Source organism: Ambystoma mexicanum, chromosome 6p (genome assembly GCF_040938575.1).
Source record: "Ambystoma mexicanum isolate Mex_15411 chromosome 6p, UKY_AmexF1_1, whole genome shotgun sequence".
NCBI classification, from domain to species: Eukaryota; Metazoa; Chordata; class Amphibia; order Caudata; family Ambystomatidae; genus Ambystoma; species Ambystoma mexicanum.
Window position 1 is genome coordinate 1,251,480,831 of NC_090935.1, and position 25,821 is coordinate 1,251,506,651.

The window sequence follows — 25,821 nt, forward strand, 5'->3', positions numbered from 1 at the left end:
TCAGTACTGAAACCTGCCCCTGACTCCAGTGTGTCTGGCAGGGCAGGACGTGAGGGAGGTGCCCGAAACTCCCTGTCCTTACTCTCCTTGGTTACCTGAATGCACCCAGTCCTGATTGGCTGGCTCTTCCTTGCAGGACAGCCACCCTGTTGTGTGAGTGACAGCAGGGCTCTGCATGAATGGGAGAAACCTACATAAAGGCGAGGCTTCTTGGACTGAAGACAGTCTACCGGACCACTGGACGAAACATCTGACAAAGGAATCGTGAAAAGAAGCTTCCAGCATCCTCCTAGACTGTTGAACTGCCCGTTGAAGCCCTGCTGCTGTGCTGTAACTCCTTTTCCGAATCGACAAGAGAAGCTCCAGAAAGGACGACTTCTTCCCTTGGGTTAGTGGGACCAACTAACGCCTGAGACAAACTTTGCTAGAACACCTTCCCCAATTGGCTGTACTTTTTTGCTGCTGCTGGAACTGAGTGCCAGGGGTTGATAAATCAGTAGTCGAGCGCAACGTCTGCAAGCTGGCCAAAAGCTCCAGGAGTCTCCTGAGGACCCTTCGGAAGCAGGACAACCTAAGATCGAGTCACCTCACGAGAGTGCTGGACTCGAGGAGTGAAGGAAGCCCAACTGGTGTCCAAGATCCGCAGTGGTGTTGTTTACCATGCTCTGGAACCGCAAAATGCTGCTGAATTGAAAAGAGCCTATAGCTTCCGTCGATCGCTGAACTGCTGTGCAGGAGTCCTCCAGATGTCCTCGCTCTTGTGCCCACGACTGAGGCCCAGGAACACAGGAACTGCAACACTGCAACCAAGACAGAAGCCAGCCGGATCCTCTTCTTCTAACCTAAGGTACTGTGCTGACTAAGGGGTACCCTTTGTCTGTAGCTTGCTTTTCTCAGTTGAGATTTGCAGTAGCTGCTTTTCTAGAGTTGATCGCAGCTCTAACTTTCACAAGTGTAACAGCTTGTGGCCCAACAGTGATCTTCTACAACAAACTTTAACTTTGTGCAAGACGTTTTGCTATCTAAGAAGTGCCTCAGCTCCATAGACTTTGCTCCAATTGACTTTGGCTGTCCTTGCTCCCTGCAGACTCTTCTAGTCCATTGACTTTGATTCCAACTGTCCCTCGTAAGTAATACATAGGTTTTTAACTGATATTGCTGGGAAAGGTTTTTATCTAGTCTTCATTGGGAGATCTTAAAGTGTTCACATGCTCTGAGAACCTGTTTAACCTTTTTCCTTCCTTTTACCTTTCCTTTCTACCAACCTCAGAATCTATCAAGTGCAAAAGGGATATATAAATGACATTACTGTCCTAGTTAGTGCAGTCACCTCAGGGTGTAGGAAGCATCTCTGAAGAGTATCTACTTGCTTGATCTTGAGTCGGAGAAAGTATCTGAAGTGTATTTTTATTGTTGCACATTCCCCTTTTTAAAGAATGCTTATTTAAAACTCACTGTTAAATAAATAATTATTTGACTAGAAAACCTTGAGTGTAGGTGTTATTTGGATACTTGTATTGGTGAATTTTGATGCTACAGCTCACATTTACCCCTCTTGTGATAAGTCTGGCTGCTCAGTCACAATACCAACTTGTGTAGTACAGACCTGTACCAATAGGTGGTGTTACCTAATACCAAGAGGACAAGGGTTGCGTAGTCTCCCACAGGGTTACTACCCAATTCTTGCCTAACAGGCATTACCTCTGCCAGAAGGGTAGGTGAGATCCAGGCCCTATCCTGCAAGCAACCATACCTGACTTTCCACGAGTTGAGGGTGGTGCTGCGTACACACCCCTCTTTCATGCCGGAGCCTTTGGTGTTATCTGTTTATTTTTCCGACACCTTCGTCACCACTGGAAAGGGCCTTGCATTTGCTGGACATTGCTCGTGCCCTGAAGTTCTACGTGATGCGCACAAAGAGCTTTCGGAAGACCTCACAACTGTTTGTGAACTTTGGTCCTGTGGACGAGGGAAGGCCTTGTCTAAGGCTTCCATTTCAAGTTGGCTCTCTGGCTGCATCACACACTGTCATCGGTTGGCTAACCGACCGCTGCCTGGCCTTCTGAGAGCCCACTCGACCAGATCAATCGCTGCAACAATGGCGTTCCTGTCTAGTGTGCCCCTGCTGGACATCTGCAGGGCTGTGAGGTCCATGCACACCTTCACAAAGTTCTACTGCTTCGACAGGGATTCCAGGAGTTGGCCAGGCAGTGAAATGTAACCTGTGCATTTGAGATGAGTCTGTTCCAGGGGTAAGTGTTGATTACTTCTGTTGAGACTTGCCACCTCCCGTGGTTGTGTAATGCTGTGTATTTGTTATTCATGAGCATGTGAATCCATGCCAGACCCCATGCTGGAGAAGGTTTAAGTTACTTTCCTGTAACTATTGTTCTCCAGCATGGGTCTGGCATGTATTCACATGCAAATCCTCCCTCCGTCCCCTGTGCGGCTCTTCTTGGTCATACTGCCACTTTATGTGGTTACCAAATCTGAAGATGGCTGCCAGAGTAGGTTCTTAGGGTGAGGACTGTCATGGATGGGGGCAGTATGACCCAGAGGACAGTGATTGGCTTAGAGGAGAAATAGTTTTAAAGTGAAAGTGAAACTGTTTTTTCTTTTTTCAAGGATTCCCAGCCTGATGATGGGGAATATTCATGAGCATGTGAATCCATGCCAGACCCATGTTGGAGATCAATAGTTACAGTTAAGTAACATAAACCTTCAAGTCACTCCGCCTCACCATTTTGTTATTTCACGTGTCTGTGGTTTCCTCCATGGTAACGGTCTGTACTTCCATCAGTGCGGTCTACGTAAAGACAGAGATGCTAATCAACACATGGAACCAAATTTGTAAAAGATGCAATGCAAGATTTTTTTTTTAAATAGAAGGCTCACGTTGCTCTGAACCTTAACTGTATCCATAAACAAGGAATACACAAAATAATCTACAGTTATAAATGTATAAACCGCAGTACATTGTGCCATGAAGTAAACATGTGTAGTAAAATGTAAATGGAAGTACTTCACAAAAAATCCAAATCCTTCACTGTCACGTGTTCACAGACTAGTTCAATGTATTGAATGATCATTTGAAAAACATATATAGAAAAAAAATTACCAAACAGTACAATACATTAAAAATATCTGCCCCCACTACACTACTCGCTGCAGACATGGACTTGATTGCCTCCACATAAGCCAAGACCTCGTTGGCACTGCTTTCAATCTGGGACATTGGACAGCCATTTATTTTACTGAATTGATATCCTTCGGAAAGACATGTAGGACTGTACTTTCACTTCTGGCATGGCTGACATCGGGGCAACCAAAAACGATACATGAAGGCATTTTTGGATTGTACTTTAAAAGAAAAAACATTCTAATGTCAACATAATGTGACACTATGTACTACAGCAAACATGCATTAGGAAATATTATATTTTGAAGCAATAGTCAGTAATGTTATGTGATATGAGGATATGATATGTCAAATATAACGTGCCTGCTCACAGGTGTTTCTAGGACCCACAAGATAAGGGAGGGAATATAGGGCAAAGACAAGACAAACAATCCGACTAGCCCTTATGTCACTCAGATTGTGTAAGTGCAACAACATGAAGTGTGGGTGGAAGGGAGAGGGAGAAGTGCAAGGGAGAGGGTAAGGGGAAGTCGGATTAGGGCAGCATGGCTCTGGGTAAGTGCAGCCAGGGCAGAGCGGCGCTGGGTAAGAGCAAGGAGCTTTAGGGGTTACAGTTGCAGCCCATAAGTACGCGGTAGGCCCGGAGGCAGTACAAGGAACATTGGTCATGGAGGAGCCTGGTACTCAGTGAGACTCTGAGGGTAGCCAAGCAACCAGTCGGCTCAGCAGACAGGTAGGTTAGCAAGGAAGCAAGAGAGATACGACCACAGAAAGGATTGTGAGCGATACAGAGGGTTTTAAACTTGATGATTCTTGCAGTCACCAGGAGCCAGTGGAGAAAGTTCAGGTATGGAGAGATACAGTGCCTGCACTTGAGGCAAAGGAAAAGTCTGGAAACCCTCTTCTGGATTAGTTGCAGAGGGCGAAGAATAGAGGTTGGCAATTGAGAAAGAAGCTGTTGCAGTAGTCCAGCCTGGAGAGAACTAGGGCTCTCGACACAGTGAGCTTGTGGATTAAAGTGAGAAAAGTTAAAAGACCTCTAAGAAAGTGCAGCTGGAAGTGATCCTTCTTGACATGCTCTGTGATGTGAGAAGAGAAGGAGAGAGTTGATGTGAAGATGGCTCCTAGTTTTTTTGTGCATCTCAGGAAAGCAAAGGTAGAGGGCGGGCAGAATTAGAGATGGAAAGCGGCGGCGGGGGTCCCAATGAGAAGGATCTCAGTCTTACTGGCAATAAGGTAGAGATAGTTTTTTGAGGCGCACCAATTCCAAATCACAAATAGAAACTCAGGAATGATAGAGGTAGGAGTGGAGGCGGGGGGGCTGAAAGAGAGCTGAGTGTCATCTGCATGAGCTGAGTGTCATCTGCATAAAACTGAAAGTTAGAAGAGAAGGTATACATCAAGTGGGCAATGAGCTGTTAGGAGCGATAAAAGTACATAGGACGGTTGATAATGATGTAGACTGTATATATATATATATATATAAACACACACATATATCAATGTAAAATTGAGAATAGGATGCACATTGAGTATTAAGCAATAGAAAGGTTTTGAACTGCCATTGATACCGAGGGTGGTGGATGTGGATGAGGGGAGCGCAATAGGCCAGTAGCTTGTTGACAACACACCAATCTTTCACAATCCTCTTATATTTCTGTATTTGGTGTGTAGTTACAAATAATGTGCAACACCTTTTCATATACAACCAGTTTTATTACTTTTTGTAAAGTGGGTTGCAATGACAAACTACAAATTGTACTGCTGCAGACTAGGTACTGTCTTCATAAGTCTGCGGTATTGTCCAGAGTCACTTGGGAATTCGTCACGAATGGAGCAAACAACGCAGGCAGGTTTCACTCATCGAACACGGAATCCCAGTCTTCCATGAATCCACCATGTAAACGCACGATAGGCCACAAGCCTATACCACCTGTGAAAGAGATACAGAAATAGTTTACTTAAATGAACCCAACAATTGAATGTATTATGTTTCAAACATCTTTTTAAGTGTAGAGCATTGTGATGCTTTAAAAAGTAAATTGTTGTGGAAAGTACTAACGGTGCTTGGGATATCAAGTGGGGATAAATTGAAAATGTGAATGCCCATTCGGTCAAAAACAGTTTGGAAGACGGTTGAAAAAATGTGTTTTACATCCAGGTGAAAGAAAGTTAATTGTTTGGACGTTGATGGTAAGGCTGAATATTAGGGTTAGAGATTACAAAAAGAAATGGATTCATTTGTCACTGACCCATATAAATTACAATGATATAGGTGAACAACATGAAATTTTAGCCGTCTCAGTTGTCAAACACACAACATATATTCAGTGAACATACTCTGATTACGCGGGCGAACTGTAGATCGAAGTTCCTGCATAAGGACGAATCATCATTAACAACACAGATCTTGTAAGTCAGGCTGCCCTGAAGCCATGCAGCCTGGTAACACATAGCAGTGGTGTGTCTTCTGCAGCAATGTAGGCCAAGCAGCCAGAATTATCTCAGCAGTTCTCCAACACACTTGGCATAACCTCACAATAGCGGGTACACCAGGTGGAAATGTCTTCCATGCGACTGGGTTCAGCCCCTGGTGATTGATCGTCACGACTGGCATCTGATTCCCCATGGTCTTGACTTTTTCTCTTTCACGGATTTCCTCTTCTGAATAGTCAGGCTCGTACATGTAGGGCTGAATAGTGGCTATAGTTCCTGAATATTGTAGAAGTAAAGATTGAAAAGTGAGATGAATAGAAATGTTTTTGTTTGTATACATTAACCAAATTAGGTTTCACATTAAAATTAAATGTCAACTAAAAACAAGCAAAACAGCTGTGTTAGAAAAAACAATTGTGCAAAGACAAGATTAATCGGGACAAAATGTAAAAGTTAGCAGGAACACATGTAAAGAACATCCCATGTAAAAGTATAATTTAATTATGCTTTGGTAAAGACATTTGTACATAATATAAGAAATGATAAAAAACTACTAGGTTCATTATTTTTCGGCATTTCGGCAGCATAAATACCTGTTGTAAATGTGTGAAGTACTTGGCAGATAGCTGAACAGAGCACAAACAAGTCAGAAGCATTCGAAAAGCAATAAATTGACATGAAGGAAAAAGAAACTCCATTGTTGTGTGATCAAAAAGGGTTTGTTTACATTTATGGAGGAAAGCGGCATCTTGGCATTTCCATGGAGACACGTCAATCGATGGCACACAGGACGTTCACATGAGACGTGCATTGGTGCTGTGAACATGGGTGTAAGCATTTAGTGATGTCAGCTTGTGGGGCGGATCATATGATTTAGCGCTTCGGGGGGACATTTAAACTTAGGGCGATGGATCAATGGATAAGATTTCCACAAGATGGTGGTGACCGGGTAGGGGTTTTTGCATCTATAAAAGTGAGGAAAACTAAGGTAAGATGCATAGCATATTTTTTCTAAGATGGATTGATGTATGATCCAAAATACATGCCCGATCGATTGGGACAATACAATTTCTTACCGAACTACCCCTTTAAACTCATCCGACTGCTCTATAGATGCACCCTATGAGGAGTTAGACTTACCCTTTGCCTCCAAAAAGTCTGTCGTGCCTATCCCTGCACTGCTTCTTTTTGTGAGGGGATGATGATGAGGAATGATGGGACTCACTAAGAGAGTGCTACCTCTTCTTCGATCTCTTGTGCCAACTGCCTCCCCGGACTTTTTGAGCGTTCGCTCAGAGCCTTAGAGTTCATGGATGAAAAGGAGCCGCATTTATTCGTATAATGTTCCACCTTCAGACACCGCGCAAAGATGTGTGGGTCAGTGTTGAACATTTCAGAACTGCTGTCGTGGCAGTGATTGAGCCCCAAAGGCTTGGGCCCTGAAATACTGACACTGAAAAATGTGATTCATAATAAGCTCTGTTCCGAACAGCGTGCAGAGTCTGTGGAAATAAGAAACCAGTGGTCGCACTGAGTGGGAGCGGCTGGGAGATGTGCTCTCCTACTTTTTTAAATTAAGTTAGAAACCGTTCCGGAATGGTTTCGTTTTAAAATAAAAGTGTAGGAAGAAGATGAATGTTGCACTTTCAGCGCAACACACTGAACGTTTCCTTAAACAGCAGGTGCATGTGTTTGGGGGTTTGTATTGTGTGTGGAAGGGGTGAGGAGATGGGTTTGTGGGGAGTGGGTGCAGGCCAGCAGGGAACATATTTCCACTACTACTTTTTGTATACTTCGACCACTGCAAGAAACCGAGGTATGGGGCGCAAAGTGCATGCTAGATGCATGATCACGTCAAATGTGGAAACTGAGGAGTGGCAAGGGGGAGGCATGAAGGAGTCAAGGGGGGATGATGCGCCGCACTACTGACATTTTCTAGATCCGCCCTTGCGAGCACATCCTGGGCTTTGCTCGCCGGGAGTGGGCGTGGCCAGGGCGCCTCTAACGGTTCCCAGATCCTCCCCTCCTTTGCTCACCTATCACTTTCGCCACATTTCTGCACAGCTCCTGTTCTTTTCCCATACTTGCCAACCCTACCGATTTAGGCGGTAGGATACCGCTTTTGAAGCAGTCCTACCGCCTACCGATTTTTTGACACCAAATACCGATTTCTTTTGTAAAAAAAAAAAAAAAATTTTAACATTTTTTTTTTTTGCCCACGCCAGCTCGGGGGAGTCTTTCAAGGACTTCCCCGAGCTGGCGTAGCGGGAGAAGGCACACCATGCAGGCTTTTAATGTCAAAGGCACCCACGGCGGTGGGCTAAAGTGCCCCTCCACCGCGGGTGCCTTTGGCTAAAGGCGCCATTAGCCCCCCACCACGCCAGCTCGGGGGAGTCTTTCAATGACTTCCCTGAGCTGGCGTAGTGGGAGAAGGCGCAGCATGCAGGCCTTTGATGTGAAAAGCGCCCACGGTGGTGGGCTAAGGGCGCCCCTCCGCCGCGAGTGCCTTTCACAAAAGGCGCCATTAGCCCCCCACTACGTCAACTCCGGCGAGTCTTTCAAGGGCTCCCCCGAGCTGGCGTGATGGCAGAAGGCGTGGCAGGCGCCACATTGTCATTGAATGCACCCACGGCGGCGGGCTCATTCAATGACAATGGGCTGCTGACGCGCCCAAATTCTATCATTACCTCCTCGCCTGACTATTTTTGAAACTTTAAGATTCCTACAGATTTTTGGTCACAGAATGTTGGCATGTATGTTTTCCTCGTGCCTCCATATTAATCGTTTATTGCCTCCCTCTCCTTCCATAAGGCCCCCGCAGCTGCAAAAGGAAGTGTGCGGATGGAATGAGATGCATGTCCAATTGGCAAAACTGCATTCATTTTTTATGTTTTATATATAAAGATCCTACGAGGCAGAGATGCCATTTTAAAAGAATAACTTTGAGTCTTGTCTATTTTGAGAGGAAACTTGTTTTAAAATCACAAAGTACATTCTTTTTTAACACGGACGTGTTAAATACAACGTCAGACTATAGAAATGACGACACGGGTAGGGTCTGACCGTCTGTACTTTACACCAAACGGAATGTATGTACGTTATGTGTAATACAGGCACATGCCCCTCATAGAAATCACGTAATGTAAATGAAATACGTCTATAATCCCTGAAACGTGCAGCCAAATAGCTAAACCCTATCAAACGTCGTCTTTTTTGGTCCAGGACCACCTCCGCCCCTTCATCCCTGTGCAGGTAGCGCTTTGCACATGTTTGTAAATATTCTAAAGCACTCTTCTACTGTGGCTAGTACGCAACTACTCATCTGGGGACCTCACTTTGTCGCAAGTATGTACAGATATAAGGATTCTATTTCTTCAAATGGGCCCTATTTAGAGTGCAGCCAGGGAGAAATTGCATATGAGGAGGGACACAAAGCGTGTAGGTGGTGTTTGATAATGTACCCTCCTATTAACTGGCCATGCTAACTCGAATAGCCATTCCCGCCCAAAACAAGTCCACCAGGGATATCTCTGAACTGCTGGCCAGTGGTTTTTGAAAGTAGTCTTCTTAGAGTTAATTACTTAATTGGAGCTGTATATGCACCACTGCTGTAATATTTCTTAACCAGGCCTGCCTTCAGCCATTAGATTTATACGCACTAGGCGTGCACTGCTATTATATGGCCAGGTACTGGCACTAGTGTGCAGTCTGCTACCATCGATGGCCATTTAATAACACTACTGCTGTGGCTGGCCATTGCCTTCCCCCATGCCTACACAAAAGCCAAACCTGTTGGCATTGCCAATGCTCGTATTTTTTAGCACTGCGGTTGGCCTAATGAAACTGTTGGCGCTAAAGGGTTTTGCAGCAAGTATATGTAAAGAATCATAGGAACATTCTTATAATTCAATGACTGAGGATCCTGCCTGACTTTCTTCTTTAAAATTATGAAGCGTTCACCATGAACCTGCTGGTTGCCCAATATTTCACCACCATACTCCATAACCGCAAATGCAGATTCAAATCTGCCCCTATTACGGCGAGAACCTTGGAAGCAGAGCTTTAAGTGGGCGGGGGCTAGCCATGCCGAGACCCAGCAGTCTCTGAAAAGGTCTCCTGAGCCAGGGCTCACCCAGACTAGTCCCAACCATGCTGACACCTCAGGCAGCCTATGTAGCCAAAGCACTTCATGGTTAAAGGGCTGCCTGAAGGTGTCAGCACTTTGGATTGGAAAAAAGAAAAGGCATCGGTGAGGAATTCGGCCATCTGCACAGTGGGTGTGTGCTCGCCTGGGCTTTTTTGAAACTTTAAATAAAATTGAATGATCGTAGGTAAACCTCCAGAAAATGTGTGGGACTAATCCACACACATTTTCCTATGCTCACTGCACAACATATGCATAGACCCATGGACTCTGGGTGGACAGAGCCAACAGGCGCAGTCCCCTCTGTGCTATTTAGTTGGGATCTGTCAGGTAGAGTACACAATGCATCTCCAGAAATGGGGAGGCCCCAACCTCTCCCCTGCCATGGCCAGCCTAATTAACAAAGGTTCCATGGATGTGCCCTGTCCTTTTTTGAGCCCTGTAGCTGGTGGCAGCATTTGCATACTAATCAGAGTTTAATTCAAACAGACTCATATGGGGCCTGGCTGCAGAGACTAACAAAAGAGACAAGAAACCCCCAACACTCTTTCATATGCACTGTGTCTACCTGATGCCAGCTCCCGTCTTCAATATCGATGGGCAGTAAAATGTCATGTCTGGGACGGCATGTTTACAGTCGTCATCCCCATAGGGAGACCCCATTCAGAAGTTAGGAGTATGTGGTTTGACAGAGACAGAGAGTATGGTCTTACCAGAACTTCAAGGGAGACCTGCTGCTTTAATCAGGAACCACAGAGCTCGATTAACCAGATTAACCCTTTGATCCACAATAGGCAGGAAGATGGGTGGGACTTAGTATTACATGTTTTCACCCCTTTACCTTTTCTGTTGCAAAGTACTCTGGTTATGAACTCACGCAAAGGTAGGCATAGCCTACACCTATCACTGTGGCCCATTTGGCTTTAAAAGAGGGCCGAGCCCGCTTTTGGCAGATCATCTGAACACTTTGCAAGTAGCTAGAAGAACTCATCGTTGGACCCTTGCTGAAAGTACAGTCTGCCTTTCATCTTCTGCCAGTGAAGGAAGGCCAGGACCTCCAAGAGGGAAGCAAGAACCCTCCCCTAACCATCTCCCAGGGAATAGAGCGAGATACGGAATCCACAGGACCCTTCAGCAGCTCTAGTACCCAGCCATCATACAGCGTGCCCTGCTAGAATCTGCAGCAAGCTTCCTTGGTGCTAAGTACCAGAGAGTCTCTGAACCAAACCAAAGACAAGACAACTGCCTGCAACACTCACCTCAGCATTGAGTTGTCCACCTTAAAGGATGGGACAAGCCCAGTGAAAAAGCTACGAGGAGTGCATCGACAAGCATCTACCGATGCCTGCCTTAAAGGACATTTTTTGTGCCAGTCGAGTCGACCCCCTTGAGCTGTAGTCGACTGCGCCGCTGACTGTTGTTATGTCACAGTCACTGAAGTCATCCGAGATGCTTCAAGCAGCACATTACAACCGCCAACTAGCACTGAGACAACGATTCCTGACCCCAAGCCGCTGTGTAGGCCAGCCTCTAGCCGTCTGTCCAGCCTCGCTTGCTGAACCGCCTGCCGCCAGATAACCGCAGCTGACTCCTGTCTTGAACTCTGCCGCAGAAGCTGCAAAACGCCCTGAAACTGACTTGACCCTGTCGAGCACCAAGAACATCTTCAGCACAAGTTACACTGTTGTTCTTTCCCCCTGATCCTTCTCCGAAGGCCACTAGTAACATTTTACAACCCATTGCTCCATTTATACTGAAAACAAGTATCCTTGAACTATTGTTATTAATTACTATACCCACTACCCTCCTGTAAGTATCCAGAGTGCATCCATTTTCCTTCTTTGAAACTGTGTGTTCTCTGCATTCCTATACAGGGTAGGTTGTTTTGGTACTGTGCTAGAACTGTCGATTGTGATAATAATAAAGTAGATATTTGTATACAACCTTGACTCGACAGTCCCTTTTATCATTGGGTAATAATTGTATTTTTGTTGATTTGCAGCTAACCAATGATCCACAAGCTTTCGGACATAAGCCTGCCGTTCCATCCACGTTACCAAAATTGGACAAGAAGGTTTATAATTTTCTTGTGTTTCCAATCTGTTCGGATCCCTTCTGGTGTACTAGAGGTGTGGGGCTGATTGATGATTTAGAAACGGATATTCATCCCTGGTACACTGGAGACCCGGAAGTTGATTAGTCACATTGGTGGCAGGCGGTGGCCCGATATAGATGGAGCCTTGTGCACAGCTTAGTCACCCAACAATAAAAATTCTGCTGCAGGCAATGTTTAGTACAGTGCTAAGTATTTGTAATAATCATAGATCTTGACATAAAGACGGTGAAATGCATGACCAAGGATGTCCTGCATGTCCTTAGTCAAGAGAGGGGACTTCTCCACAGCACTAAGGTTAATAAACCTGAGTTGCTGGCCAGCCTCCAAGCATGGGTAGAAGCAAGGGCGGTTGGGGAGAAGACCTCAGGTGACAGGTTAGACCCTGTGTACCCGAGACCTTCCCTAAGGGGTAGTGGAAGATGATGAGGAAGACAAAATGATCAGTGTTTCTTGCCAACCATCCTGCTGGAGGGCAAGCATGGTTTCTCAACACTCTAGAATGTCAGTGAGGTCAGAGGCTAGTGCAGCATCCCCCAGGTCCCAGGCCTTGACAAGGTCTCTATGTGGCCCTGTAATTGTTCCAGCTTTAAACGAGTTAGTGGTTAGAAAGCTCCTGCTATAGGAGAGGAGTCTAGTGCTAGAGAAACAGAAAGGTCACCGAGAAGGTCACCATAGAGCTGCACCAGCTGGCGCTCAAAGAGAAGGCGGAAGCCAACAGATCCACCTCTAATGAAAGCAGCATTAGTGGCTCTAACCAGAGTGCCTGGGATGAGCCCCGGCGACACATCCCCAAAGACTTATTGCTGGCTTAAGAAGTGGGGAAGGATATTTTTGACTGGTTTTGAAGCGCTCAAGCTTGCTTTTCAGCTACAGGAGGTGGATGAGGTACGGTGCGGTGCAGCCCTGATGAGTCACTTACCGAAACCAGCGACTGATGCAATTCTTCAGTTAACTCCAGAGGAAAAGCCAGTTTGTGAGAGCATGAAGACAGAACTCCTCTGGAAGTTCTGTAAGACCCCAGAACAGTATCTCAAGAGCTTCAGAGAGCTCGGAAAGAAAAGTGGGCACACATTCTACCATAGTCAAAGGGCTAAAATGAACATAGCCATACGTATGTTTGTAGAGACATTATATTTAAAAAAAACTGTAAAGACAACTGATTTTTGGAAAATGTGCAATGAATGAAATTTTATATTGAATTATATTGATACTTACCTGTTTTTAGTGACAAGTGTAATAACCAGAGAATTGTGCAAAAGGATTTTTGGTTTGAATAACATTTCTCTTTTGCCTTCTTTCTCTTTTTAAGAATGTAACTGTATATATATATGATGTTTATGTTGTTATGTTACGTTGGTTTTTCTCTGTTTTGTAAATTTTGAAAGGCTGTTTTTACAGCTAAATCAAATAAAAATAAAAAATAAAAAAAAGTGGGCAGATGTTTGAAGTATTCACATACTTGTTGAAATATCTGAGCATGTGGGTGTCTGGAAACAACGTTGATACATTTAAAGGGATGTACAATTTGATTGTGTTTGAGCATATGTTGAAGAAAAGTGAGGTTGACCTATGCCTCTTGTGGATAGGACTATTACAAACCCTAGGGAGCTGTTACGCTCACCTGGACCCCACAGGGGTGTCGATCGGACCCGGACAGCTGCGGTCTCCTTCAACGTGATGCGTAGTGCAGAGATGACTGTCTGGACTGGCCCACATAGTCTTGTCTGCTGGACCCGAAAAAGTATTTTCCTGCAAGTGGAGACAGGGATTAACCACCTGTGGGTTTTAGTGATGGCCTCCCAACTGTTCTCGCTCTCCCCCACTAATCACCTCCGATATCCCCTTAGTAACCTCACCTTATGTTCGTAAAAGATGAGCTCTCCATCCTGAGTGTCTTGCAGGGGCGCGTAGATACCAGTTACTTCACTGGTTTGAAGGCGTTGGGATAGGTCCGGTAAGTATTGACTCTGAAGTCCCTGGCGGGATTGGTAAGTATCAAGTTCAAAGAGTTCAATGTGCCCGATGTTCACTCTTGTCCCCTTCCTTCCTTAAATTGCAACTGAGTTTGTGAGAAGAAGGTCTCGTAGCTGCTGCTGGCGTTCAGGTAAGAGTCTGTGTTACCCAACGCTGTCCGGTAACTATTGCATGCGTTATGTGTTGTTTTTTTCTCTCTCTTTACAGATGCGGCATATGAAAATGTGGAGAGTTATGGAATAATACCGCCGGTGGTAAGTCTATGGTGGTAAGAGGTTGTATTTGTTGATTCCCTTTGCTCACCTTGTTTTTTCTTGTGTCCCCTAGGTGCTGGATTACGGAGAAGAAATGATGGAGACAGTGCCGGATCGAAAGATGCTGTGATGCTGTGTATTGCGGCCTGCTGGAGCTGGCAAAGCGACGCATGCAGGACTGATGTACTTTCCAGGTCCGGAGATGAAATGGTTCCGGAATTAGGTGAGGAATTTGAAATAAGTTAGTTTTCTAACCTTGTCCTTTTCTTCTTCTTTATTCTAGGAGCTCCGGATTCGAGGCGGGCATGGCAGAAGACTCCATGCTGGCACGCGGGCGTGGCAGAAGACTCCATGCTGGCTGCAGGCACAGTGAGTGTCATGCTGCTGGATGCAGAATAACGCGAAGCATGTGCTGCTGTTCGGGTGTGGTTTAAATAGCCTCCAAAGTAGTTCCAGGTAAGAAGTTCCCTAGAGCCACGCCCGAGTAAAAAATAGTCCCTGTAACAAAATAGTCCCATCCAGGCCTCATGTAGGCTTGGACTCTTTTTCAGCATGGTCTGCATCAGGTAAGTAAAGTCTATGAGCCTGGCGCCATAGGCGCCAGGACTGATTTCTATGTTGAGCTTGGCGCCTAAGGCACCAGGACTGAACCCAGACAGCCCCTAGCCGGGGCTGCTGAGGTTTAAACAAATGTCTAGATGCCTGCTCCCGGAGCTGAGGGCCTTGGTCCTGATGCCCGGGGGTAGGCATCATGACAGGAGCTTGCAAAGGCTGCCGACTGGTTTGTAAGTGCGCAAGTCCAGAAAAAGGCTCAGGAGAGCACACCGAAACCATAAGAGAAATCTTCGGGCAAAAAAGTTAACAAGGATGGGAAGAGCAAAGGTTCAACCCATTCCTCTTCAAAGTCATGTCCCCAAAAGAATTAAGGGAACTCCCCAAACTTTAGTTCAGCTGTACACACCGAAAAGAAGAGCGCAGGCACCCCTAACACTAGGGCACCTATGTTCTCACCACCCAAAGGTTGTTTAGTGTGTAAGGAGCTGGGACATAAGAAAGGAATTCTACCTCCAAGGGCTTACCCAAGCAAGCCATAGTGTATGTCGGGCTCATGGAAGAGGCCATTGTTAGTGTGGGCCTCCTAGAGGAGGACTTCCCACTAGGCCAAGTAGTGGCAGAGGTGGATTGGTTACACTGCGTAGGAATGGTACTGGGTAGCCAGAAGAGATCCCAGTTCCCAATAATACACAGCTTTATCTAGAACATGTGTATATCAATGGACACAAAACTCCTGCAGTCCGAGACACTGTGGCTAGCCTCACTGATGCCAGCTGGCAGTGAGCACAGCCGGGCCGGTATATTGATGGGCCTGATTGTAGCATCAGTGGGTTTGACAGAGTAAGTGCCCCTTAGTGAAAGGAGAGTTCAGCTGGTGAGGTGAAATGACTCAGCGTCGTGTAGCAGTGAAAGACTCCATTCCTGTCGCATGTTTGTTGGGTAATGATCTTCCTGATCCCGTGATAGTTGCAGCGACTACCCGATTGAGGGCCATAGAGGTCACCAGATTGAACACTCTCAGAGCCTTAAGGACTGGAGTGCTTCCAGAGGGCTTGTTGGAAGGTCTGGCATGGCCATTATCCCCTGTTCCAGTTCCACAGACTGATGAGTCACATACTCTTACGGGAGAGGGGCCAGTAGCCAATGATGACCTTTGATAGCAGGGAACTCTGTGCCTTCAGAGTTGCCTGGTGCAGTGCAGGAACCTGAGGTGGAGGACCAGGTGAGCGCAGATCTGGAGGGTGTCCAGACATTTGGTCGACCTAAAACTGGTCGAATGACATTTGGTCGACGCAATTTGGTCGAAAACCAAATGGTCGAATTTTTTTTTTTAATTATATATTTATTTTTTGGGTTTTCGTTTTTTACAAAAATGTGTTTTTAGAAAAAAAAGGGTGGTGGGCCCCCCCCCCCCCCAAAAAAAGGGCCCCCCCCAAAAAAAAGGGGGTGAAAATAAAAAATAAAAAAAATTCGACCATTTGGTTTTCGACCAAATTGGTTCGACCATTTGTCTGGTCGACCAATTTTTTTCGACCAAATGTCTGGTAACCGATCTGGAGGTTCTGCCCAAGCTGGATGAGTTTGCATTGGCTGGGATCCCAGATCAGACTGACTCCTTTAAAGCCCAGAAAGAGTCTCCCACTCTGGCAGGACTGCAGAAGCAGGCACAGGAGCAGGCTAAGGGGCAGGCCTGGACTGTTCAAAGTGTACTGGGAGGATGGACTCCTGTACAATGAGCCAAAATATTGAGGGTACCAGAAGGTTTGTGATTCCACAATGCACAGAAAGTTCCTTTTGGATTTGGCTCACCAAATTCCTCTAGCGGGTCAAATGGGAGTGACTAAGACATCGGACCGGTTGTCTCTGCACTTTTACTGGCCGCAATTCGGCGTAAAAGTTAAGGAATTTGTCAGTTCCTGCCTGACTTGTCAAGCTTCTGGCAAGTCAGTTGGTGCCACAATGGCCCCCTAAATTCCACTACCCATGGTTGGGCAGCCTTTCAAGAGAATAGGCATGGATATTGTAGGTCCTTTGGATCCTCAAACCAGCTCAGGGAACAGATACATCTTGGTGGTGATAGACCATGCCACAAGGTACCCTGAGGCTGTACCTCCAAGGAGCATCAAAGCCCCCTTGGTTGCGAAGGCTCTGACTGGGATATTCTCCCATGTTGGATTCCCTAAGGAAGTTGTTTCTGACGGGATCAAACTTCATATCAGCATATATGAAGGCTATGTGGGAAGAGTGTGGAGTCACATACCGGTTCTCTACATCCTTCTATCCACAAACAAACCATTTTGTTCGGCGGTTCAACAAGACCCTGAAAGGCATGATGGATGGAGAAAATGGGATATTCTTCTGCCATACCTACTGTTCGCTTACAGGGAGGTTCCACAGAACAGAGTAGGGGTTAGCCCCTTTGAGATTCTGTTTGGACACCCTGTACAAGATCCCATCAGCCTAATGAAATAGGGATGGGAGGGCAAACCCTCATCCCCTACGCGAGATGTGGTGGACTATGTACTTGGCCTTCGGTCTAGAATGGCAAAGTACATTGAAAAGTTTATGAGAAACCTAAAGGCCAGTCAGGAGCTGATGAAGCACTGGCATGACCATTAGGCCACACTGGCAATCTATTCTCCTGGCCTGTGGGTGTGGATTATGGAGCCTGCCAAACCCAGTAACCTTCAGAACAAGTGGACTGGGCCTTAGTGTGTGCTGGAAAAAGTCAGTGAGCTGAATTATCTCATTGACGTGAAAGGACCTAAACAAATGTGATGCGTCTTTCACGGCAACTGGCTAAAACCCCATTATAGCCGGGCTGGCTTGGTCATGGCATTAGTGACTGACGGAGAGACTGAGGAGACTGATCCCCTCCCAGACCTCCTACACACTGAAGCCACAAATGGGTCGGTTGAAGGTGTCAACCTTGCAACAGGCCTGTCAGACCAGCAACTGACAGACTGTCGCCGGGTAATGGGTCTGTTTTTGCTGACTCCAGGTTACACATATTGGTGCAGCCATGATGTGGAAACTGGAGACAGTAAGCTGGTGAAGAGTAGGATTCACTGGATGTCCAATAAGATCAGGGACACCTTCAATGAGTAAGTATCTGATACGATGTCCCTAGGAGTGATAAAGCCATCCCACAGCCCCAGGGCTAGTCCCGTGGTACTGGTCCCTAAAAAGACCAGTTGTGGTAAGACTGAAGATTCACCTTTGTGTGGACTACAGGGGGCTCAATTATGTCACAAAGACAGATGCTAACCCCATTCCTTGGGCAGATGAGCTCATTGACAAGCTTGGAGCTGGCAACTTAGACCTCAAGGCAGGGTACTGGCAGGTTGGCTTGACAGATGGAGCGAGAGAGATGTCAGCATTCTCAACCCCAGAAGGACGTTATCAGTTCCCTCAGATGCCCTTCGGATTTAAGAATGCCCCTGCCACTTTTCAGCGGACGGATAACCAGGTTTTGTCTGGGCTGGAAAACATCAGTGTCACCTATTTAGACGACATTGCTGTGTTCAGCCACACCTGGGAGGATCACTTATCCCACCTGAAACAAATGCTGCCGACTATCAAGGCCACAAAGTACCAGATAGTGCAGGGCACAGTGACCTACCTAGTCCACCTGGGTGGTGGAGGTAATCAACAACCTCTCAGAGCAAAGGTACGGGCTGTGAAGGATTGGAACATCCCCACTACACAGACGCAGGTGAGAGCATTTCAAAGCTGAAGGGACACCATTGATGCAAGTGGAGCACAGACCAAAGTGAACGAGGAGGAGGAGGTGGGGCCCCAGAGCGCAAGTGACCCAAGGAAGTCTGAAGGGCCGTGAAGTTGTAAGGCTAAATGAGCATCAACTATGCAAAGACTTGGAGAGACACCCGCAGGGGTGCTGGCCCTTGCCTAGACACCCCGAACCCAGGGCCGGATGGACTTAGCCGGGGGAGGTATCAGGAGGAGGCACTGGATACTGAGGGCTAGCAAGAAAGTGGGAGTACGCTGCAAAATAAAAAGATACACAACAATGGAATAGTGCAATCACACATCCATGATGACAAGGCTCTGAACAAGATTCCCATAGGGATTGGTAAAAGCAACGCACACCAGTAAAGTTCAAGGATTTACAAGAAGCTAGGCTGAAGAGGCAGCGAACCTCAAGGTACATAAGAATTTTACAGTAGCTGGAGGGGGCCTGGGTACATAGACGACCTAGGAAGACACCTGAAGCAAGCAGAAGAAGTGTGTGGACGTGCAACCACAACTCAAAGGCAGGGGGGCGTGGCCTGGGCTCATGGAGTGAGTAGGCGGCAGTGCAGAGCTCCCATCCCGATCCTTAGCAAGATCCTTCAGTTTGAATGCTGCAGAAGAATTTAACATTGCAACTAAAGTCCACGCACGAAAGAAGCGTTTTGGCACCTAACTGCAAGAATCTGGAAGATAATCTGAGCCTCCACGCCGAAATTAGAGGTGCTTAAATACTCGCCCCTTGGGCGGCAAGATGGCGTACGGTGCTGAGGCCTGCCGGTGAGGTGGGGGAGGGGCAATGCTCTGCGCCGAAGACACTGAAGACAGGGGAAGAAGGTGGCTTCACCCCCGCTGATCTGTGGACAAAACGGCATCGGCAGTCCGCCCGCAGTAGCTGGGTCCAGAGACACCAAACACCGAGATTAGCAGGACGCGCTGCGGACAAGCCCTGCAGCCTCAGCTGTAAAAGAATAAGACAGAGGAGAGACGGACGTACCTGATGCAAGAGCCTCCCGTTGGGCGAAGGGACAGGTGGGGATGGCCCGTGAAACAATTAACGGAACGGAAACATAAAGCAGGTGCAAAAAAGCAATATATCCCTTGATGACCCACGAAAGGAGTTGCTTGAGGGCTCCGCTGGGGCCGAGGCACTCAGGAGCAGACACAGCTACACTGTAGCGGCACCAGGGCTGCTTCCTACCCGGACTGAGATCAGAGCTGAGCTATTGACTGGGAGCTGTAGAGCGAGACTGCCCAGAGGTGCGCCGGGCCCGGGGCGCTCTGGTAGCATGGGAGCATCCCACGCCCTGTGGTAACACTGCAGCGCTTGGGGAGCATTGAAGCCCCTGGGAAGCAAGACGAGCCGGGCTGAGTGTACCCCTCATGGACGGGCGGGGACTACCTGCAAATCGCACAAACTGAACGGAGACTAGAACACTATGGTGGCTGAACGAGGCATCAGAAGCGGATTCAAATAGACAACTGTGCGCTCCGCTTTAGGAACCGCCATTGAGCACACTACATAACGCTGGCCCTGAGAGACTGGAAGCAAAGTAGGGCACCATTAACACTGCAAGCTCGCCGGGGAATAAGACAGCACGCCTGCACGACTGGACACCGCGCACAGCTCCCTCAGAAGCGAGGAGACACAAACTGTAAGTACCGCGCTCACTGCCGGCAGAGGTGCCTGCGGGAAACAGCCTCAGCAAAAACTGCACTGAAAGCTAGGTGCTCAAAGCAAGTACGCCAGGGAGACTGATACTGGCACCAAATACCACCTATAACTACTTCCTGCGGGGTAGCCGCGAGATCAAGGCAGATATGCAATTAAAGTGGCAGGATATGCGCAACCTCACGGAGCGTGTAACGATCACAGAGGCCAGACAGAAAGAAACTGTGGAAGTGCTGAAAGACATTCAGACCAGAGTGCAGGAACTGGAGAGGAGGAATAAAGTCTTAGAAGACAGGGTAGAGGATGCAGAAGGGTGATTTATGCCTTCTAGGCATCCCTAGGCATTCTAGGGGTGGAAGGCTCTAACCCCACAGTCTTTGTGGAAACCCTACTACATCAAGAGATTGGTGCTGGTCGACTCTCACAGGGTTTTTTTGGTAGAGAGGGCCCACAGAACCCTGCAAAAAAAGCCACCACCTGGATCACAGCCCCGGCCAATGATAGCAAGGATCCTGAATTTCCAAGACAGAGAAATCATACTGCGCTACTCAAGGGAAGGAGGGGAGATAAGAAGGGATAACGCTAAAATCGCTATATACCCATACTATACCCCAGTGGTACAAAGAGCAAGGAACTCCTTTGTCCCGATCAAGGCCAGGCTACGGCAACTAAACCTTAAATACATGCTGATGTATCCTTCAAGGCTCAAGATGCTATACAAGGGGAGGGCGTTCTTTCTGGAGATCCTGGCGGCGGCTACCATGTGGCTGGAACATAACAACATGGCGGAAGGAGAGGAAGCTGTAACATAGGTCGGCTGTGGAGGCAGGAGAGGGGACCGGACGACTGTGGCGCCTTGGCATACTACTCAAAGCAGCATACGTTTACGGACACATTAACTTATCGCAGCCAAGACACAGAACTTTAGATGGAGGTGAGTACTGCTGGCTACTCAACCTGTGCTGACAGGAGCACCCCCGCGAAAGGACTAGTGTCGGCCTGTTGCTGACCTATCACAACGTGCACATGATGACCTGGATGGGCCAAGACAGTGCAGTGGCACCTGAGCGTTGCCTATTTGGTGCAACTGCTGGGTGCAGTTGGTTAATATTGGTTTGTTGTTGTTTGAACTGTTATAAGGTCTTCAGTGAAATTGGTATAGTGAGGGAGGAGCACCCGACTGGGGAGGCGCTGGGCACAGAGATGGGAGCGGAAGGGGGGAAATGACTTGGTGGAAGCAAAAGGATGGTGGGGAGCAGAACTGGGTTACACTATGTTGCAATGGCGGCTGATATAAAGGTACTGACATGGAATGTCGGAGGGATGGGCACCTAAATGCGTAGGAATAGGATTAAATCCTTTCTGAAGAGGAAGCAAGTCTCTACCGCACTGCTGCAGGAAACCCACCTCACTGCAGATGGTAACAACGAAGTGGTAGGATATTGGGGGGGCAGGGTTTTGGAGCAGCATACTCTAAATACGCACGTGGCGTATACACGTGGATTAATGGTACTGTGCCTTTCAAACTACTAACTAAGGAGGTGGACACAGAGGGGAGGTATCTCATAATCAGGGGAAGCATTGAGCAGTTAGAGATCTGCATAGTCAAATCCTATCTCCCCAACTGTGGGACCTCGGCATACCTCACCAAGCTGAGTGCGAAGCTAGCTCCTTACCGCAACTGTTTCTTCATATGGGGAGGGGACTCTAATTGTGTCTGCGACCTTGTCCTGGATAGGTCAAGCCCACTGATGCAGGGGGCGAGGACGAGCCCGTCGTCGCTCAATGAAGTGTTAGAGAACCTTGACCTGGTCAAGGTGTGGAGGGAGTTCCACCCAGAGACCAGAGAATTTTCGTATTTCTCGTCCCCCCTTGGGCTATATACTAGAATAAATAGGCCTCCTATACCGCTGTGGCGCATGCAAGTGGATGCCCTCACGGACGGTGCCTTTAGGGAGGGCCTCCGGAGTAAAATATGTGGGTAACAACGTGGGAAGTGTGGGGAGTTGGGACATAACCTGGGAAGCACTGAAAGTGGTGGTTAGTGTTGGGGCCCAAGGACTAAATCCAGTAGTGGTGGCTTGACACGTCGTGATGCAGTTGAGTCTTTCTGACAATATACCCCTCAAGAGTACAAAAGGACGGATTGAGGTGAGCATTGCCCGAAAATATTGGTGCACCCTGGTACTCAGACAGCTGGCTGCAAGAAAAATTAACCAAGTATTAACATTTGGCTTAAGGCAATGTAATCTCAAAACAAGCTAAAGAATGGATACTCACAAGCAAGAAAATCAGAATGGGACTGAATAGTTCCAAGCTAGATTTGTGAGTATCCTGAAACAAGAAAAAGTAACTTCTGTCCTCCTGTTACCAGGAGGACAGAAGAGTAAGAAAAAGGAAGAACCAAACTGTATGTGCTTACCAAGTGAGTGTTCTGGCTAGGAACAGCAGATGTAGTTTTGGGTAGGAAGTGGTAGTCCTGGAAACACAATGTCCTGTTTCCTATTCCCGCCGGCACAAGGATGCCTAAGGAGACTATTGATCCTTGCGCCATTGCGCTAATGTCCTTTGATCCTTGCTCCATTGCGCTAATGTCTTTTGATCCTTGCGCCGATGCGCGAAAGTTCTTTCTGTTCCGTAAAGTCTTTGGGCGGTAAGAGAATGAAGACGTAGCACTGATTGTAGTTGGAGCAGTCTAAGAGACTTAGGTCTTGGCAACAGGTAAGACGTGAGGAATGAGACAAGGCAGTCCGTGGACGTTCCGAGGTAGGCAATAATCAGGTAAGACGTGAGGAATGAGGCGAATGCAGTCCGAGGCCGTTCCGGGTCTAGCAATTAGCAGGTAAGACTTGTGGGACGAGGCGAATGCAGTCCGTGGCCGTTTCGAGTCTGGCAATGAGCGGGTAAGACTTGGGGTTTAGGCGAGTGCAGTCCGTGGCCGTTCTGGGTCTAGCAATGAGCAGGAAAGACTTGAGGGATGAGGCGAATGCAGTCCGTGGCCGTTCCGGGTCTGGAAATGAGCGAGTAAGACTTGAGGGATGAGGCGAATGCAGTCCGTGGCCGTTCCAGGTCTGGCAATGAGCAGGTAAGATGAAGGCAATGAAAAGAATAAGGCAGGAAAGTCACAAAGAAAACCAGGGATTCAAGGAGCCAGAAGACAAGGTAACAAGATGCGTAGCTTAGGAAATTTACAAATTCAGAAGCACCGGCGTGCGCAGGGCTTAAATACCGGTCAGCTGACCGCACGCATAACACAGCGTCGTAGGCCTGAACACCTACACAAATGCAAAGGGCGCCAGCATCTCCAAGGCAACCCATAGCGTTTCCTGAAAGGGAGCGGGGAAAGAGACGAACCATGATTCCGAGGAGCTAAAGAGAGTCCCGCTTTAGAGTGAAAACTGTTTGCTCTACTGTGGATTCTGGAATGTTTAATCTTATGCGGGACCAATCTATGATCAGACGAAGAGACATCTAATGGAACCCTGACAGTTTCCTCCCCCAAAGATGAATCCCCGGAGTGAGTGGCCAAGAACGTGGACAATAGGAGAGGAGCATGCACGTTTGACTCAGGTTCCCATGTACGCTCTTCCGAACCGTAACCTTCCCAATCAATAAGGAAATGACAAACCCCACGTATCTTCTTCATATCCAGAATAGCTTTAACTTCGTGCTTTTCCACACCCTCGACCATCACTGGTGCAGGATGAGAAGGGAGGCGGGTACCTGCGGGGCATGGCTTCAAAAGGGAAACAAGAAAGACTGGATGTATCTTCCATTGGGAAGGCAACTATAAACGAACCACCAATGGATTGAGAACGTCTTTGATAGGGAAGGGACCCACAAAACGAGGTATCAGGCATCTACGACCAGGCAAATGGAGGTTCTTAGAAGCCAACCAGACCAGCATTCCGGATTGATAATCGGGAGCAGGGGTCTGGTGCTTATCGCCATATAGTTTAGCTTGCCGTTGAGCGGCCTCCAAGTGTTCCGAAACCGTTTCCCTCAAAGAGATGAAGTCACGAATGCAACCCTGGGCTGCCGGATTGTCAGTGGTAGGAATCACATCTTCCAGAAATGACCTGGGATGCAGGCCGTACAGGGCAAAGAACGGAGTGATACCAGTAGACGAATTAGCTGAATTATTGTACGCATATTCTGCTGCTCCCAATACGTTTAACCATGACTCTTGATGCTGAGCGATTAGACAGCGTAGGAATTGTTCCATAGTGGCATTCGCCCTTTCTGTTTGCCCGTCTGTTTCAGGATGATAGGCCATGGAATACCGTCCATCTATACCCAAAGCAGTGACTATATGACGCCAGAACCGGGATGTAAACTGTGAACCACGATCAGTAATGATGATCTTTGATAGCCCAAAATAACGGAAAACGTTCTGCAAGTACAATTCCGCTAGGACCGGAGTAGAAGGTATGCCCTGGCAAGGTATGAACAAGGCCATCTTAGAAAAGTAATCAAAGACCAACCATATGGTATCACAACCTCCGACAAGAGGTAATTCTACCACAAAGTCCATTGAGATCATTAGCCAAGATTTCTTCGGGATAGGCATAGAATGGATCAATCCCATTGGCTTGGAAACCGTACCTTTGCACTGAGCACAAATAGCGCAATTCCTGATGTAATCCGAAACATCTTTAGACATCGTAGGCCAGAACGCCCATCGTTTTAATAGTTCAAGAGTCTTGCGTCTCCCCGGATGTGTGGCCATTAAAGCATCATGACACCACTGGAGAGCCAAAACACGGGTTTCAGCTGTAGGGAGGTACAGCCGTCCTTGTACATATGGCATGGAATTGATGGCTACCATCTCATGGTCATGGAGTTCAGGAGGACTACTCCCCATCCAGGATTTAATCAAACCCTTCAAAGAAGAATCAACAGTACAAGAACAAATGACAAACAACGGCTGTAAAACCTTCCCTTCCCGGAGAGGAGTCTGTCCACCGTCATTCATTCTGGATAAGGCATCTGCCTTAGAATGTAAACTGCTGGGACGGTAAATGATCTGAAAGTTGTACATTGAAAAGAATTCATGCCAACGTGCGTGGCGTGCAGTGGTACAATGTACTGATTTAAGAGCAAGAAGATTACGGTGGTTGGTGAAGACCTGTACTGGAGTAACAGTACCCAATAGATGGTGCCTCCACACCAGGAATGCATCACATATTGCCAATAGTTCACGCTCAGTGATAGTATAATTCATCTCGTACTTGGTAGGTTTTCTAGAATGATAGGCCACGGGATGTAGAAGACCAGTATCCTCACATCTCTGGGACAGAACAGCCCCCACAGCCAAATCAGAGGCATCAGCTTCAACAATAAATGGACGTTTTTGATCCGGATGCTGTACAACGGGGCTGAAGTGAACGTGGCCTTAAGCGTGTGAAAGGCTTCTTGGGCTTGATCAGACCATACAAAGTGAGACTTGGAACTAGTTAGTGCAGTCAAGGGAGCGGCGATAGCAGAAAAGGAGTGTATGAACTGCCTGTAAAAATTTGCAAACCCTAAAAAGGACTGAAGGGACTTTACATTATTTAGGACAGGCCAGTCCAAGATCGCTTTGACCTTATTATTGCTCATCTTAACACCCTCACTGGTGATATCGTATCCTAAGAATTCAACCTGATCAGCATGAAAGACACACTTCTCCAGATTGGCATAGAGACTGTTTTCATGTAGCCTCTGTAAAACAGTGGAGACGTGTTGAACATGTTCTTTGTAGGTAGAGGAATAAATGAGAATATCATCAAGATCGACAAC